The sequence below is a fragment of the Piliocolobus tephrosceles genome, chromosome 3 (genome assembly GCF_002776525.5).
Source record: "Piliocolobus tephrosceles isolate RC106 chromosome 3, ASM277652v3, whole genome shotgun sequence".
Lineage (NCBI taxonomy): Eukaryota > Metazoa > Chordata > Mammalia > Primates > Cercopithecidae > Piliocolobus > Piliocolobus tephrosceles.
This window is the reverse complement of record NC_045436.1, coordinates 134,151,685-134,166,861: the sequence shown is the minus strand read 5'-3', so window position 1 is coordinate 134,166,861 and position 15,177 is coordinate 134,151,685. Positions and strand designations below refer to the sequence as shown.

The 15,177-nt window shown below is 41.3% G+C and overlaps 1 protein-coding gene across 2 annotated transcripts in view; it reads left to right on the top strand.

The window, feature by feature from the left end:
* Window positions 1-15,177, top strand: part of PDGFRA (platelet derived growth factor receptor alpha) — a 61,182-nt gene that overhangs the window by 6,209 nt on the left and 39,796 nt on the right. The gene's annotated exons all lie outside the window — the stretch shown is intronic.

Here is a 15,177-nt window from a genome sequence, read left to right as displayed (position 1 = left end):
CACCCTGTTAAAGAGAAAGGATAGTAGCTGCAAAAGCATTTGTTTCTCTGTTTCTGTGACTGTATATGTTGGCTCATCTTCGAATGGTCTTTATAGCTACAGCAGGCTGGAGGTAACAGGGTCATGGGAGTGGACTGCTGGTGTGGGCTGAATCACAGTTCAGATCCATGTCTCCAGGAGGCAGGAGGTGCAAGGCAGGTCACGTTGCTTCTGGGGCATCCGTCACTTTCTTCGTTAAGGAGAAGTTGAAGGAGCCGATCTAAAATATCTTGGGAGTCTGCAAAAAAAGTCGTGAAAATTAAAGCACTTTCAATTAAAACTCTATAATTTAGTCCTTAAAATAATGCCACAAGGCAAGCAGCCAGTCAGGCCTTACTAGTGTTTCCTAGAAGAAGAGACTGAGGCTCAGAGAGTTGGACAGAGTGTCAGATTTGGGATCAGTGGCTAGTCCAATGTGATTTCCATCCTTTCTTCTGAGAGAAAGCATAGAGGATGGGGGAAAAGCACAAGTTCACCTGCCTGAGGGTCAACAGGGCAGGGGTCTCTTTCTCAGTTTGTTTCTCTAAGTTATGGCAAACACTTTTTGAGCTGTGATTATTGAAGATGGGGGTTGAAGTTCAACATGTAGTTGGCATGAGGGAAGTAATTATGATTGAAGAAAAGATTTGGTTGAAATCTATCGTTCTTCCCTGCAAAGGGGGCTGTTCTCATGGATTCTTAGTAGTGCCATGTTTCTCAGAATTTGTAGCTTCAGTTACTTATATTTGCACACCTGACTTTAGATGAGCTCCAGAATAGCAGTTACTAATTAAGGATGAGCATTTAGAGTAGAAAAAGTGGCAGGAAGAGCCAGATTCACTCCCAAAGAGCCTCACTACAGGTCTGATAGGTGAGGAAAGTCCCCATCTTTCCCATTTTTCTTCATTACCTCCCTGTGGGGCAAGCACTGCCATTATTCGTGAGTCACCTGTCTGAGTTATAGTTAAGTAGGGACATGAAACTTCACAAACACGCTGAGCACAGTGGCTCACGCCTGTAATCCCCGCACTTTGGGAAGCCGAGACGGGTGAATTGTTAATGCTTTGCATTTACATAGTGAACATATTATCAGAGCAGGCCTGTGATGAAGGTAGTGGGGGGTATTGGTGTTCTCGTTTCTGAGTGAGGACACTTACGTTGGGGTCTTGGTGACCTCAAGCCGAATGCTCAAACTGCTACTGCTACTCCTAAGGTTGTGCCATTAGGAGTCACACCCGTTTGGTGACATTCAAAAGGTTATGTCATTTTGTTCTCCCACGGTTAAATATCTGGTGAAAGGAAAGCAGACATCTGGTGAAAGGAGACCAACATATACAGTCACAGAGACAGAGAAACAAATGCTTTTACAGCTACTATCCTTTCTCTTTAACAGGGTGCCATCGAGACCAGCCTGGCCAACATGGTGAAACCCTGTCTGTACTAAAAATACCATAAATTAGCTGGCCATGGTGGTGGGCACCTGTAGTACCAGCTACTCAGGAGGCCGAGACAGGAGAATCGCTTGAACTTAGGAGGCAGAGGTTGCAATGAGCCGAGATCACGCCACTGCACTCCAGCCCAGGTGACAGTGCGAGACTCTATCTAAAACAAAAAAACAAGAAAAAAAGAAACTTCGCAAACAGGCCTAGATTTCTACCCAGGGAGCCACTGTTATTGGAGACGGGAGTTTGGAATCTTAAACAACAAACATGTTTATTCTCTTGCCTCCTGATGGCTTGCTCAGAGGGCCTGTTTCCATTGCCTACTTTTTTTGAGACGGAATCTTGCTCTGTCACCTAGGCGGGAGTACAGTGGCAAGATCTTGGCTCACTGCAACCTCCGCCTACTGGGTTGAAGCCATTCTCCTGCCTCAGCCTCCTGAGTAGCTGGCATTATAGGTACCTGCCTCCATGCCTGGCTCATTTTTTGTATTTTTAGTAGAGATGGGATTTCTCCTTGTTGGCCAGGATGGTCTCGAACTCCTGGCCTCAAGGGATCTGCCCACCTCAGCCTTCCAAAGTGTTGGGATTACAGGCGTGAGCCAATACGCCTGGCCTCATTGGCCACTTTATATGTCAGTAAATAATCTTTCCTGGCAGAGGCACTGTATCTGGAGGCACTGAAGGAAATCTGGGAGTGTCTGGCCAGGGCAAAGCACTGCTTAGAGCTTGCACAGGAAAAGCAGTGAGCCCTTCTTTTAAGCTCAAGAATGCTTTAAAGATGCATCTTTGGCAAGTCTTGCCAAAGAAATATGGGATCTAAATGTGATAAAACCAAAGACATCAAGCTGGCTCTGGAAGCCTTCTTTGAAGTTTGCTGAGTGGATTGTCAGTGGGAGGCTGATATTTACATGTACAAACACACAAACGTGCGTTACTGCTAATTGTGGTAAATCAGGCTGGTCAGCCTGGTTCTGGGGCCCACTGTGCCTGCCACCGCAGCAGTATGGAAGCCCTGCATCCCAGGTATATGTCAGCATCCTCAGAGGCCATCAGCCAGCCAGCATTGTGTGAATTGCATTTGGGTTCACAGCACTGTAATTGTGTTTCTCCTGCTGTGGTGAGCAAAGGAGGAAAATGGAAGGAGGAGGTGTAATTTGCCCTAGGAAATAGGCAGACGGCACACGGGGGTGGGATATGGCTAAAACACTGACCTTCCCTTGAGAGAGACCATATGGTGAAGTGGAGAGGGCATAGCCTTTGTATCACACAGACCTTGTGTTTGAATCCTGGCTCTTTCACTGGCTGTGTGACTTTGGGTCATTTGCAAAACTTCTCTGAGCCTCAACTGCCACTTCTTAAAATCTACTCTAAGTAATCTCTAAGGGTTATTCTTCACAAACACAGCATGTACATGCAAACTTTGGCTTAGTAAATAATGGTTTCTCATTCTCTTATTTTGTTTTCTACGTACCCCACTCCCCTTCCTGTTAGGGGCCTTCTACCTTTTACTCTGTTTTCTTCCTCTCTCATTTTCCTGGTGGCGTTCAATAAAGCAGAAATCGGCCGGGCGCGGTGGCTCAAGCCTGTAATCCCAGCACTTTGGGAGGCCGAGACGGGTGGCTCACGAGGTCAGGAGATCGAGACCATCCTGGCCTACATGGTGAAACCCCGTCTCTATTAAAAAGTACAAAAAAAAAAAAAAAAACCAGCTGGGCGAGGTGGCGGGCGCCTTTAGTCCCAGCTACTCGGGAGGCTGAGGCAGGAGAATGGCGTGAACCCGGGAGGCGGAGCTTGCAGTGAGCCAAGATCGAGCCACTACACTCCAGCCTGGGCGATAGAGCGAGACTCCGTCTCAAAAAAAAAAATAAATAAATAAAATAAAGCAGAAATCTGATTTCTGCAAAGCAGGCCACCTTACAGGAGAAATGCATGATTAGGTACCACCAAAAACTTTGTTTAGGCTATTATCTTCTGGATCCTCTCAAACCAAACTAAACCCAACTAGGGATAAACACAGCAATACAGGAATACATTGAATTTCTCTCTTACTCTCTCTTTTTTTAAACCAGTTTACTCAGGAATCACATGCGCACATATTTTAGCTTCCAAAGTCAATGATGGAACACATTGAGTCCCATTAGGCTCACTCCATTGTATGAGTTAGCATCAGAGGAGTTCTTACCAGAGTGTCTTCATCTTGAATAGGACCTAAGTAAGAAGAGGATGAGACCTGCTGGGCTGCATTCCCAGGAGGTTAGGCATTTGTAGTCACAGGAGAGATAGGAGTTGGAATAGGAGTTGATAGATAAAGGTCATAAAGACCCCAGTGATAAAACAGGTTGCAGGCCAGGTCTGATGGCTCATTCCTGTAATCCCAGTACTTTGGGAGGCCAAGGCAGGAAGATTGCTTGAGCCCAGGATTTCAAGACGAACCTGGACAACATAGTGAGACCTTGTCTCTACAAACAATAATTTTAAAAACATGAGCTGGGCATGATGGTGCAGGCCTATAGTCCCAGCTACTGGTCTGAGGGGTGGTTGGGGGTGCAGACTGAGGTGGGAGGATGGAGGCTGCAGGGAGCTGAGATCAGGCCACTGCACTCCAGCCTGGGTGACAGAATGATACCCTGTCTCAAAAATAAATAAATAAATAAGCCAGCAAAACCAGGATGCGGTGAAGAAGCTGGCCAAAACCCGCCAAAACGAAGATGGTGATGATAGTGACCTCTGGTCATCCCTACTGCTTATTATACACTAATTATAATGCATTGCCATGTTAAAAGACACTCCCACCGGTGCCATGGCAGTTTACAAATGCCATAGCAATGACCAAAGATACTCTGTACGGTCTAAAAAGGGGAGAAACCCTCAGTCCTGGGAATTACCTGCCCCTTTCAGGGAAAACTCGTGAATCTTCTACTGCTTGTTGAGCATACAATCAAGAAATAACTATAGGTATACTCACTCAAGCAGCCATGCAGTTGCTGTGCCCATGGAGTAGCCACTTTTTTATTCCTTTACTTTCTTAATATATTTGCTGTTATTTTACTCTTTGGCTTGCTCTTGAATTCCTTCCTGCATGAAGCCAAGAACCTTTGTGACCTCCCAGGTCGAACTCCAATGTTGAGGTTCACCCTATGATATCTTTTCTGGTGACCAATGACGGGACAATGGTGACCTCCCATTGACTTTAAATTAAGACTGATTGGCACTGTGTGGGCTTCACTAGTGGGTGAGTCTCTCCTTGCTCAGATTCAGCTTGCTAACATTTTTTTCCCTTAAAATTGGCTCCTTTGTCCTTTCTAATGTTCTTTATTTTGGACGGATGGGAAAGTGGCTGTGAGGCCTCTGGCTTAGCAGCCTGATAGCGGCCTCCTGTTGTCTGGCTGCCCCAGATGGGAGCATGCCTGGCTGGTCACATCTTTTGCAACCCACCTTGTCATCCCTTTTCTGAGACCTTTTCTCTTTAGTTTCTTTAAAAAATTTTTTAAAATTAATTAATTAATTTATTTATTTATTTTTAGAGATAGTATTTTGCTCTGTTGCCCAGGCTGGAGTGCAGTGGCATAATCATTGCTCATTGCAGCCTGGACCTCACAGGCTCAAGTGATCCTTCCACCTCAGCTCCTGAGTAGCTGGGACTATAAGGCATGCACCACCACACCTGGCTAAATTTTGTGGGTTTTGTTTGTAGAGACAGGGTTTTGCCATGCTGCCCAGACTGGTCTTGAACTCCTGGGCTCAAACAATCTGCCTGCCTCAGCTTCTCAAAGTACTGGGATTATAGGCATGAGCCACTATACCTGGCCTGTCTTTAGTTTCTAATGACTGGCTGTTTGACTTCTCTGCTCTTCAGGCTGATATGCTTATTTCATGTTTGTTGTCTTTGCCTTGGCTATTTGCCAGTTGTTTAAGGCAGGACATTTGGTTGTGAGAGTTCTCCTGTTGTGTTGACCCTGGGACACCAGAGTCATCATTCTGTAGCTCTAATTATGTTAGGTCTCATACTTTCGGGGTTCACTATTGGCCATCCCCTAGATGCTCTGGGGTTTTTGGCATTTGGTGTGGGGACCCTCGTTAGCTGATACTCCAGGTTTTGTGGCGTTTGGATGCTCCAGGGTGTTTGGCATTGGCATTCCCCTCTAGCATTATGGGTTAGAGTCCCACCTAAGAGGAATCTTAGTCTTGCCTTTTCTTGTTTTCTACTCTAAAATTATCATTTTCTGTAAAAGCATTTTCTTATTGTCACTTCATTTAATTTTTTTGCTCCAGGAGGTGGGAATTTGCAGGGGAAAATAATTGGACTCTCCCCATACTTAGAAAAACTTTGTGTCTAGTAGAGATCCTCGTTAGACAAAGGGACAGTGGCGAGTCCCAAAGGACTCGTCACTAGGGCGCCTTTTAGGCAATTGGAGCAAATTCAAATTAGCAAAGTTTAGCCATTTGGATAAGTCCCAGTTTTGTCAGGGAAATAATTTGGGTCCAGCTATCTTTTATAAAATAGTGCATTTGCGTTTCTACGTTATGGCTAGAGCTCAAAGATAAAAGCTATTGGATCTATGTTTATGTGTGTGTATAAATGTCTAGATGTGTTTATGTGTTTGTACATTTATTGTGTTATATATTGTGTCTACAGGGTACCAAATTGGCTTATAAATAAAAGAGTGCTCATAAAAAAAGTAAATAAGTCCAAGCATTTCTCAAGCTCGTGTAACTTAAGTTTGCTAAAATTTAGAGTTACTAAAAATTCATATATAACTCTGTATAAATGTGCCAAAGAAGATATGCTCTTAGTGAAAATAAATTCTTTTTGGCCAATTCAGATGTCATTTTTATGTAGGGTTTAAAATACAAGTTTAGAAAGAAAATAAAAACAAGTAGAAAGAAATAAAAAACAATAAGTAGTGGAGAGAGATGTGAGGAAAGTTATGAATATGAAGATGTATTTTGATCAGGAAGGTTATAAATAAATTTTATGAGAAAGGATCTTATATGCTAAATTCTTGTCCTAAGGTAGAATGACTGATTGTTTAGAGAAGAAGGAAATATAGGACAAGTCAGAAAGTCCAAGCATGTTGTAGATGACCTGTATAAGTCATGGTAAAATTTATAAAAGAGAATTAAAATTTAGACATAATTAGCCATAACTGAAAGGAAATTAATTAATTAATTAATTTATTTATTTATTTTGAGAAGAAGTTTTGCTCTTGTTGCCCATGCTGGATGCAATGGCATGATCTTGGTTCACTGCAACCTCTGCCTTCTGGATTCAAGTGATTCTCCTGTCTCAGCCTCCTGAGTAGCCAGGATTACAGGCATGCACCACCACGCTTGGCTAATTTTGTATTTTCAGTAGAGATGGGGTTTCATCATGTTGGTCAGGCTGGTCTTGAACTCCTGACCTCAAGTTATCCACCCACTTCGGCCTCCCAAAATCCTGGGATTACAGGCATGAGCCAACTCATATGCCCAGCCAGGAAATTTATTTATAATAGTCTATCTAAATTTTGGTGCCCTATGTTAAAACAAGTTTGTCTTAAAGTATTGGTTGGCTTTCAGTAAGATTGCAAGAAATACTGACTTTTAATTCTAGAATCTGTTTCCTTTGAAGGCCTCTCAGATTTATATCTGTTCCTTTTCCCTTGAAAAAGTGTATCCTTTGTAAGCTCAAAACTGACTTCCCTAGACTCCTTTTAGGAAAAGCAATACAGTGCTTGTTTCAGGCTGTGGCTCAATAGCTAAGCCTTTGTCCTTTCATGGTGGTGGCCTGGGTTCAGTTCCTGGTTTAGGGAATGAGAGGTTTCCAGTTTGCTACTTCTGGGACTTTTGTCATTTATTCTTTTTGTCTGCATTGACAGTTTCTGATTTTTTCATTTGAATTTTTTTTTTCTGTGAGCTACCTTACGGGTAATGCTGGGTCTTGTAAAAATTGCTTGTCATCTTTTTGGAGACACCTCTTGTGTCCATGGGTAAGTTATAACCTTGGTTAAGGCCTGTTGGTTTCACTGGGGAAAATACCTTTAAAAAAAGGCTTAAAAGCCAGAGATGTTGGCTATTTGTCCTGGCTAGAGTCTAGTATTAAGGGATTTAAAAGGATTTTTTAAAAGGACCTCTATAATTAAAAGTCAGCTTAATTAAAAATGGATATTCCATATTCATATATATATACACACACACACATATATGTATATATTTAAAAGAGCTTTATGATTTTTTTCTTCTTGGACCTTATTTTTTTAAGAGAAAGGTTTTTGTGTGTTTGTTGTTTGTTTTTCTTCTCAGTGGTCTGAATTATTTCTCCATTCTGTCTTTTTGCCCCCTTTAATGCCCATATTAGAGGACCTAAGATAATTTCTGACAGCCTGGGACTCCTTGGGAGGGAACAGAAGGTGTCACAGACCTCGTTTTGGGAGAAACCTCTGTTTTCTTCATGGAACCTCCAGAACTGTAAGCAGACAGGACCCCTCAGAATCCAAGGCTCTGCTCTGTTTTACCTCACATTACCTGACCTTTGTGACTTTTGGGGGCATCAGAAATTACTTTGCATTTTGAGAGAACCTTTAGCATTGGTGTGTATTACCTAGGTAGGGTGTATACTTTTAGTGATGACAGTTGCTTATAAGAGTGGTTATTACTACAGGCCAATACTTACTTCTTTTCACATTTAAATGAAAAAAAGCATGCTCTTGGGCATCCACCTGTGAATGGAGGATGGGCTGATTTGCTTTAGGTTGGCCACCAGCCTTTGGGGAACATCCTTGCAGTGAAATGCTTGGTGAAAGCATTGCACTGTCTGGTCGCATAGTGTTCCATTTTGGGGGATACAGTATTTGGTATAAATATGGGATTCTTGATTTTTGGAGATCTGTTTGGCCTTCCAGCTGTGCCTCCTTATTTGGACCTAGAAGCTGCATGCTTGAAAGAAAAACTTAAAAACTGACAAATGAAAAAAAAAAAAATCCTACAACTACTGGATATTTATATGTGTTCTGTGTATTTAAATGTGTTCTGTGTGTGATATTTATATAAAAGAGCTCTAATTCATTGGTTTAAAGAAAAATAAGTCCTTAAATCAAATACATTGTCAGAAAAATGGAAACTTTAATGCTTTTGAGTTCAAGTGACTTTAGTAATCTTTGGGAAATAAAGATAGTGTTAAAGATCATTGATAAAATAAAAATGTCTTCAAAATTTGGACATGTGGTCTAAATTAGGCAGGTTTGATACTGTTTTCTACTAAACAACATAAACTGCTTCTTTGAGTTTTGATAATTGTTCAATTTACCTGCTTTGGAACATTAGATGCTAGGTAAGGCCTGGGGACATGTGGAGTTAACCATGTCAGGTTTTTAATCAAAACTAAAAGTTACTAAGAGTTAACACTGTAACATATGTACCTGAGATTACTGGAGAAACAGTTTTACATGCAAGATATGTAAGGAAAGCAAAATGTGTTTTTGGTAAAAGATTATAGGAAGGCATGGGAGTACAGTTTTTTGTTTGTTTGTTTGTTTTTTTGTTTTGTTTTTTTGCTTACTTTAGTGGATTAAAGGATTGTTTTAAGTTGAATAGGAAAAAGCTGAAGTATGAGCAAGTTGTGAAAGGTATATGAAAGATTAACATTGTAAAAGAAATTCTGTGTGTAAACATTGGCTAAAGTTGAAGGGATATTATTATTATTATTTTTGTAAGTTAAACATTAGGATTAAAAAGCACAGCAGGGTTTTCCAGAGCACTGATCTGCTCTGTAACAGAAAACTGTAAAAGGTTATAAAAGGTTTATGAGAATCTTACCTTATGGTCAGACTGATTAAGACTGGGAAGATTTATCTAAAGTTTTATTAAGAATTGGGTTTAATATTAATAGTACACTAATGCAAAGGTGAAATTTGGCTTTCTCTCTTGAATAAGATTTTCATGTAATATTACAAGATAATGAAAGATTTTTGTTTGCTTTTTAAATAAACTATAGGAAAAATAAGGGCGAAAAAAGTGACAGATCATTTGGAAACCCAAGTCTGCCCTATATCAATGAGTAAACGTTTTTACCCTTTTGAAATCTTTGAGTTATCATTTTGGTTAAATAAATGCTTTATGGTGACCTGGGATTCTATTTTGTAATATCAACTGTTCAAACCTTTTATATTTGATGAACGTTCCAAAATGAAATTCTAAAGTAAGTCTTTTTCTGATCTGATTAGTCCTTCTAGATATTAGGTCCCCTAAAATCCAAAAGTGACATATTTGGCTTATTTGGTATATTAAAATCATACAGGAAGCACTGTCAAATATGAAATACTATTTGGCTTTCTTTGGGCTATACTTATATAAATGTGTTATTGGTATGTGTTCCAAAATTATGGAAAACTCCTATAATTCTGATATGACTTAGTGTACATTATCAGTCATAATTATAGTTCTTATGTTACATTATTGTGTGCTACAGAGGTAACCAAATTTCTTTGTCAATTGCATATTTAATTGGCTGTCCTAAGACTTTTGTCACCCACAGACAATTGTTGTCTTGTTTTTAATCCTTTTCAAAAGGTGGTTTATAATCAGCTATAGGACTCCGATGGGTACTCTAAAATGCAAGCCTCTGATAACTTTGAAAATTGTGCCATTGGCTGAGCATGGTGGCTCACACCTGTAATCCCAGCAATTTGGGAGACTCAGACAGGCAGATCACTTGAGGTCAGGAGTTCGAGACCAGCCTGGCCAGCATGGTGAAATGCCATCTCTATTAAAAATACAAAAATCAGCCAGGCATGGTGGCATGCACCTGCAATCCCAGTTACTTGGGAGGCTGAGGCAGGAGAATTGCTTGAACCTGGGAGGCAGAGGTTGCAGTGAGCCGAGATTGCACCATTGTACTCTAGCCTGAGCGATAAGAGAGAAACTCTATCTCAGAAAAAAAAAAAAAAAAAAAAAAAGGAAAAAAAGAAAAAGAAAATTGTGCCATTGACATAGAAAAGAAAACACAAAAAAACTTCCAGGATTCTCATAGAAACTTAACATATTCATAAGGAATGTGGCCCAATATCAGGCAAAACAAGAGTTAATAGCATGGACTAAACTAATAAAAGATCAAAACAATCTTTTAATGACTTTTTGCTTAAAACATTGCTGATCCTTTCTGTTTTGGTTTTCAGAGTCAAGAAAACTTTTCCTTTGGAAAGTATTAACTGCTTTTAACAATTGAATAAAGTATACTACTGTAGACAAAATTTGGAGCATGTCTTTCTTTTTACCTGATTTCTCCAGAATTTGAAAACTATTTGGGAGTATTCTTAACTAATGGCAATACAGTTATTTGCATAAGTGCAGTAAGAATCTTTTCTTTTGTAACAGGACACAATTAAAGAAACTGCTTATTTTGTGAAGGCTTTGACTAGAATGGTGTGCTTTCAGATACAAACAGACTGCTTTAAGGGATCAAAGTTGACTTACAGAGCCAATAAAAGCTACTTGGGAAAACTGACCTCATTCCTTGTCTATGCAGTCTCTGTATGGGGTTCCTGACCTGTGGTAAGTGAAATTGTCACTTTCTGACAGGCCCAGGAGCCCCAGGTTATCTTGGGACATCAAGAAGAAAGGAATGCACCCAACTTATACAGACATTTTCAGGCACAGATAAATCTGTGGCTGACCCAAGGCTTTAAGAAGCCTAATTTGAGATTCTTTATAAATTAAAGTTCCATCAAAACTAATTTTAAAAAGAGCCTATATGGCAAATAATTATTTTTGCTGCACTTTATATATCACTTATAATCAGGCCAAATATAATAAGATTAAAACTTTATGGCAAGCAAATTGGTCCCACTGTGATTTGTCTTTGGTAAAAATGGAAGCTAGAGAGAGAAGTTGTTTCAAAAACTGTGATACACCAGTTATTAGATTCTAGTCTCATCTGTTGTTTTTGAGTTTCTTCTGCAATTTAGACAGACCCTGCTTATTCCTGAGAATCAACCAGTGATCTATGGCTGTTGCTCAGAAGAAATAAGAGGGATGGCTAATGTAAAGATCTGGATCAGTATTCTAATTCTGGGCATGTATTGGAATTGGCTAGTGACCACATATCAGCTTGGTTTTAACAATTACCCAGTTCATGGAAAGCCTTCTTATTTAGTTTACTTGGGATAATGGTGCTGATTTTGTTTTACTGTTGTGGAATATATTGCTGTTGTCCTCTTTGTGTGGGAATGCGTGATAAACTTACTTAACATTTTCTTAAATTGAACACTTATTAATCTTCCAGATTTCACTTTTGTCAGAACTCAGAGTTATGATTTGCCCTCACTGTACTGACAACAGGCTCTGGTAGGGTGCAGAGGTCCTGCTAAACACACCCTCTGCTGGAAAACAAGGAGAAGTTTCCATCAGTGTAAACCTGCACTTGGGTTGCCTGGGCTGAAGTTAGGAGATTGAGTAGAACATTTGCTGCAGAGAAAAAAGAAGATGTGTAATTTTCACAGTTAGAATTAACTTAGGAGAGCTGAAATTAACTGAGTCTTGGAAGTCTGAATCTTGAAGTCACCAGTGACTTTTGGGACTGTGAGAGAGTCTCCTGTGATCTTTAATCATGTGAGGGTGGGGTGAAATTAAATATTCAGTGGTTCTGCAATGGGATGCACTGTGCAATTGGTGATTGAGAAGCAAGCTCTTTGGCTTTAGGAGAAGAATGTCTTGCTCTTAGTCCTTCTGGAAATGGAGCCTTACATTGCCTGCTGTCTGTTTACACTACCTTTGCACATTGCCTTTGGTTATAGAGTCATGCCCAATGGCTCTTTACTTCTGTTTGCAGGGCAGGAGATGGCACCCTGTTAAAGAGAAAGGATAGTAGCTACAAAAGCATTTGTTTCTCTGTTTCTGTGACTGTATATATTGGCTTATCTTTGAATGGTCTTTATAGCCACACCAGGCTGGAGGTAACAGGGTCATGGGAGTGGACTGCTGATGTGGGCTGAATCAGAGTTCAGATCCATGTCTCCAGGAGGTAGGAAGTGCAGGGCAAGTCATATGGCTTCTGGGGCATCCGTCACTTTCTTAGTTAAGGAGAAGTTGAAGGAGCCGATCTAAAATATCTTGGGAGTCTGCAGAAAAAGTAGTGAAAACTAAAACACTTTACATTAAACTCCATACTTTAGTCCTTACGGTAATGCCACAGCGCAAGCAACCAGTCAGGCCTTACTAGTTTTGCTTCCTAGAAGAAGAGACTGAGGTTCAGAGAGTTGGACAGAGTGTCAGATTTGGGATCAGTGGCTAGTCCAATGTGATTTCCATCTTTCTTCGGAGAGAAAGCATAAGAAGGCCAAGAGGATGGGGGAAAAGCACAAGTCACCTGCCTGAGGGTCAACAGGGCAGGGGTCTCTTTCTCAGTTTGCTTCTCTAAGTTATGGCAAATGCTTTTTGAGCTGTGATTATTGAGAATGGGGGCTGAAGTTCAACACATAGTTGGCGTGAGAGAAGTAATTATGATTGAAGAAAAGATTTAGATGAAATCCATTGTTCTTTCCTGTACTGGGGTTGTTATCCCTGATTCTCTTTTTTTTTTTTTTTTTTTTTTTTCTTTTTTAGATGGAGTCTTGCTCTGTCGCCCAGGCTGAAGTGCAGTGGTGTGATCTTGGCTCACTGCAACCTCTGCCTCCTGGGTTCAAGTGACTCTCATGCCGCAGCCTTTCCAGTAGCTGGGACTACAGGAGTTGCCACCATGCCTGGCTAATGTGTTTGTATTTTTAGTAGAGACGGGGTTTCACCATGTTGGCCAGGCTGGTCTTGAACTCCTGATCTCAAGTGATTCACCCACCTTGGCCTCCCAAAGTGCTGGAATTACAGGAGTAAGCCATTGCACCTGGCCTATTCTCACTGATTGTTATAGTGCCATGTTTCTCAGAATTTGTAGCTTCAATTACTTATATTTGTGCACCTGACTTTTAGGTGAGCTCTGGAATAGCAGTTACTAATTAAGAATGAGCATTTAGAGTAGAAAATGTGGCAGGAATAGCAAGACTCACTCCCAGAGAGCCTCACTACAGGTCTAATAGGTGAGGAAAGTCCCCATGTTTCCCATTTTTCTTCATTACTTCCCTGTGGGGCAAGCACTGCCATTATTCGTGAGTCAACTGTCTGAGTTATAGATAAGTAATGACATGAAATTTCACAAACAGGTCTAGATTTCTACCCAGGGAACCACCGTTATCAGAGAAGGGAGTTTGGAATCTTAAGCAACAAACACATGTTGATTCTCAGTATATGCTTCCCGATGGCTTGCTCAGGGGGCCTGTTTTCATTGCCCACTTTATATGTCAGTAAATAATCTTCCCTGGCAGTGGGTGCACCGTGTCTGGATGCACACAAGGAAATCTGGTGGGGTCTGGCCAGGGAAAAACACTCCTCAGAGGTTTTGCAGGAAAAGCAGTGAGCCCTTCTTTTAAGCTTGAGAATGCTTTAAAGATGCATCATTGGCAAGACTTGTCAAAAAAATACGGGATCTAAATGTGATAAAACCCACGACATCAAGCTGGCTCTGGAGGTCTCCTTTGAAGTTTGCTGAGTGGATTGTCAGTGGGAGGCTGATATTTACATGTACAAGCACACAAGCGTTACTGCTAATTGTGGTAAATCAGGCTGGCCAGCCTGGCTCTGGGGCTGCCACCGCAGCAGTGTGGAAGCCCTGCATCCCAGGCACATGCCAGGCTCCTCAGAAGTGATCAGCCAGCCAGCATTGTGTGAATTGCATTTGAGTTCACAGTACTATAATTGTGCTTCTCCTGCTATGAGGTGCAGAGAAGGAAAATGGGAGGGAGGGATGTCTAATTTGCCCTAGGAAGTTGTGGGGGAGGGACACGCACGGGGGCGGGACATGGCTAAAACACCGACATTCCCTTGAGAGAAACCATATGGTGAAGTGGAGAGGACACAGCTTTTGCATCACACAGGCCTTGTATTAGAATTTTGGCTCTAACACCAGCTGTGTGACCTTGGGCCATTTGCAAAACCTCTCTGAGCCTCAACTGCCACTTCTTAAAATCAACTCTAAGTAAGCACGGGGTTATTCTTCACAAACGCAGCATGCACATGCAAACTTTGGCTTATTAAATAATGGTTTCTTTTTGTTCTGTCTACTCCACGCCCCTTCCCATTAGAAGCTTGCTACCTTTCACTCTGTGTTTTCTTCCTCTCGTATTTTCCTGGTGGCATTCAATAAAGCGGAATTCTGATTCCTGCAATGTAGGCCACCTTAGAGCAAAATACACGATCAGGCACCACCAAATTAGGCTATTATGTACTGGATCCTGTCTAACCAAACCAAACCCAACTCAGGCTAAATACAGGAATACATGAAAACATTGAATTTCTCCCTTTTACTTTTTTTTTTTTTTATTTGAGACGGAGTCTCGCTGTGTCGCCCAGACTGGAGTACAGTGGCGCCATCTTGGCTCACTGCAAGCTCTGCCTCCCAGGTTCATGCCATTCTCCTGCCTCAGCCTCCTGTCACCGTGCCCAGCTAATTTTTTGTATTTTTAGTAGAGACAGGGTTTCACCGTGTTAGCCAGGATGGTCTTGAGCTCTTGACCTCGTGATCTGCCCACCTCGGCCTCCTAAAGTGCTGGGATTATAGGCATGAGCCACCGCTCCTGGCCCTCCTTTTTTGTAAAACAACAACAACAACAACAACAATAGGAGGTTGAGGCAGGAGGATGGCGTGAACCCGGGA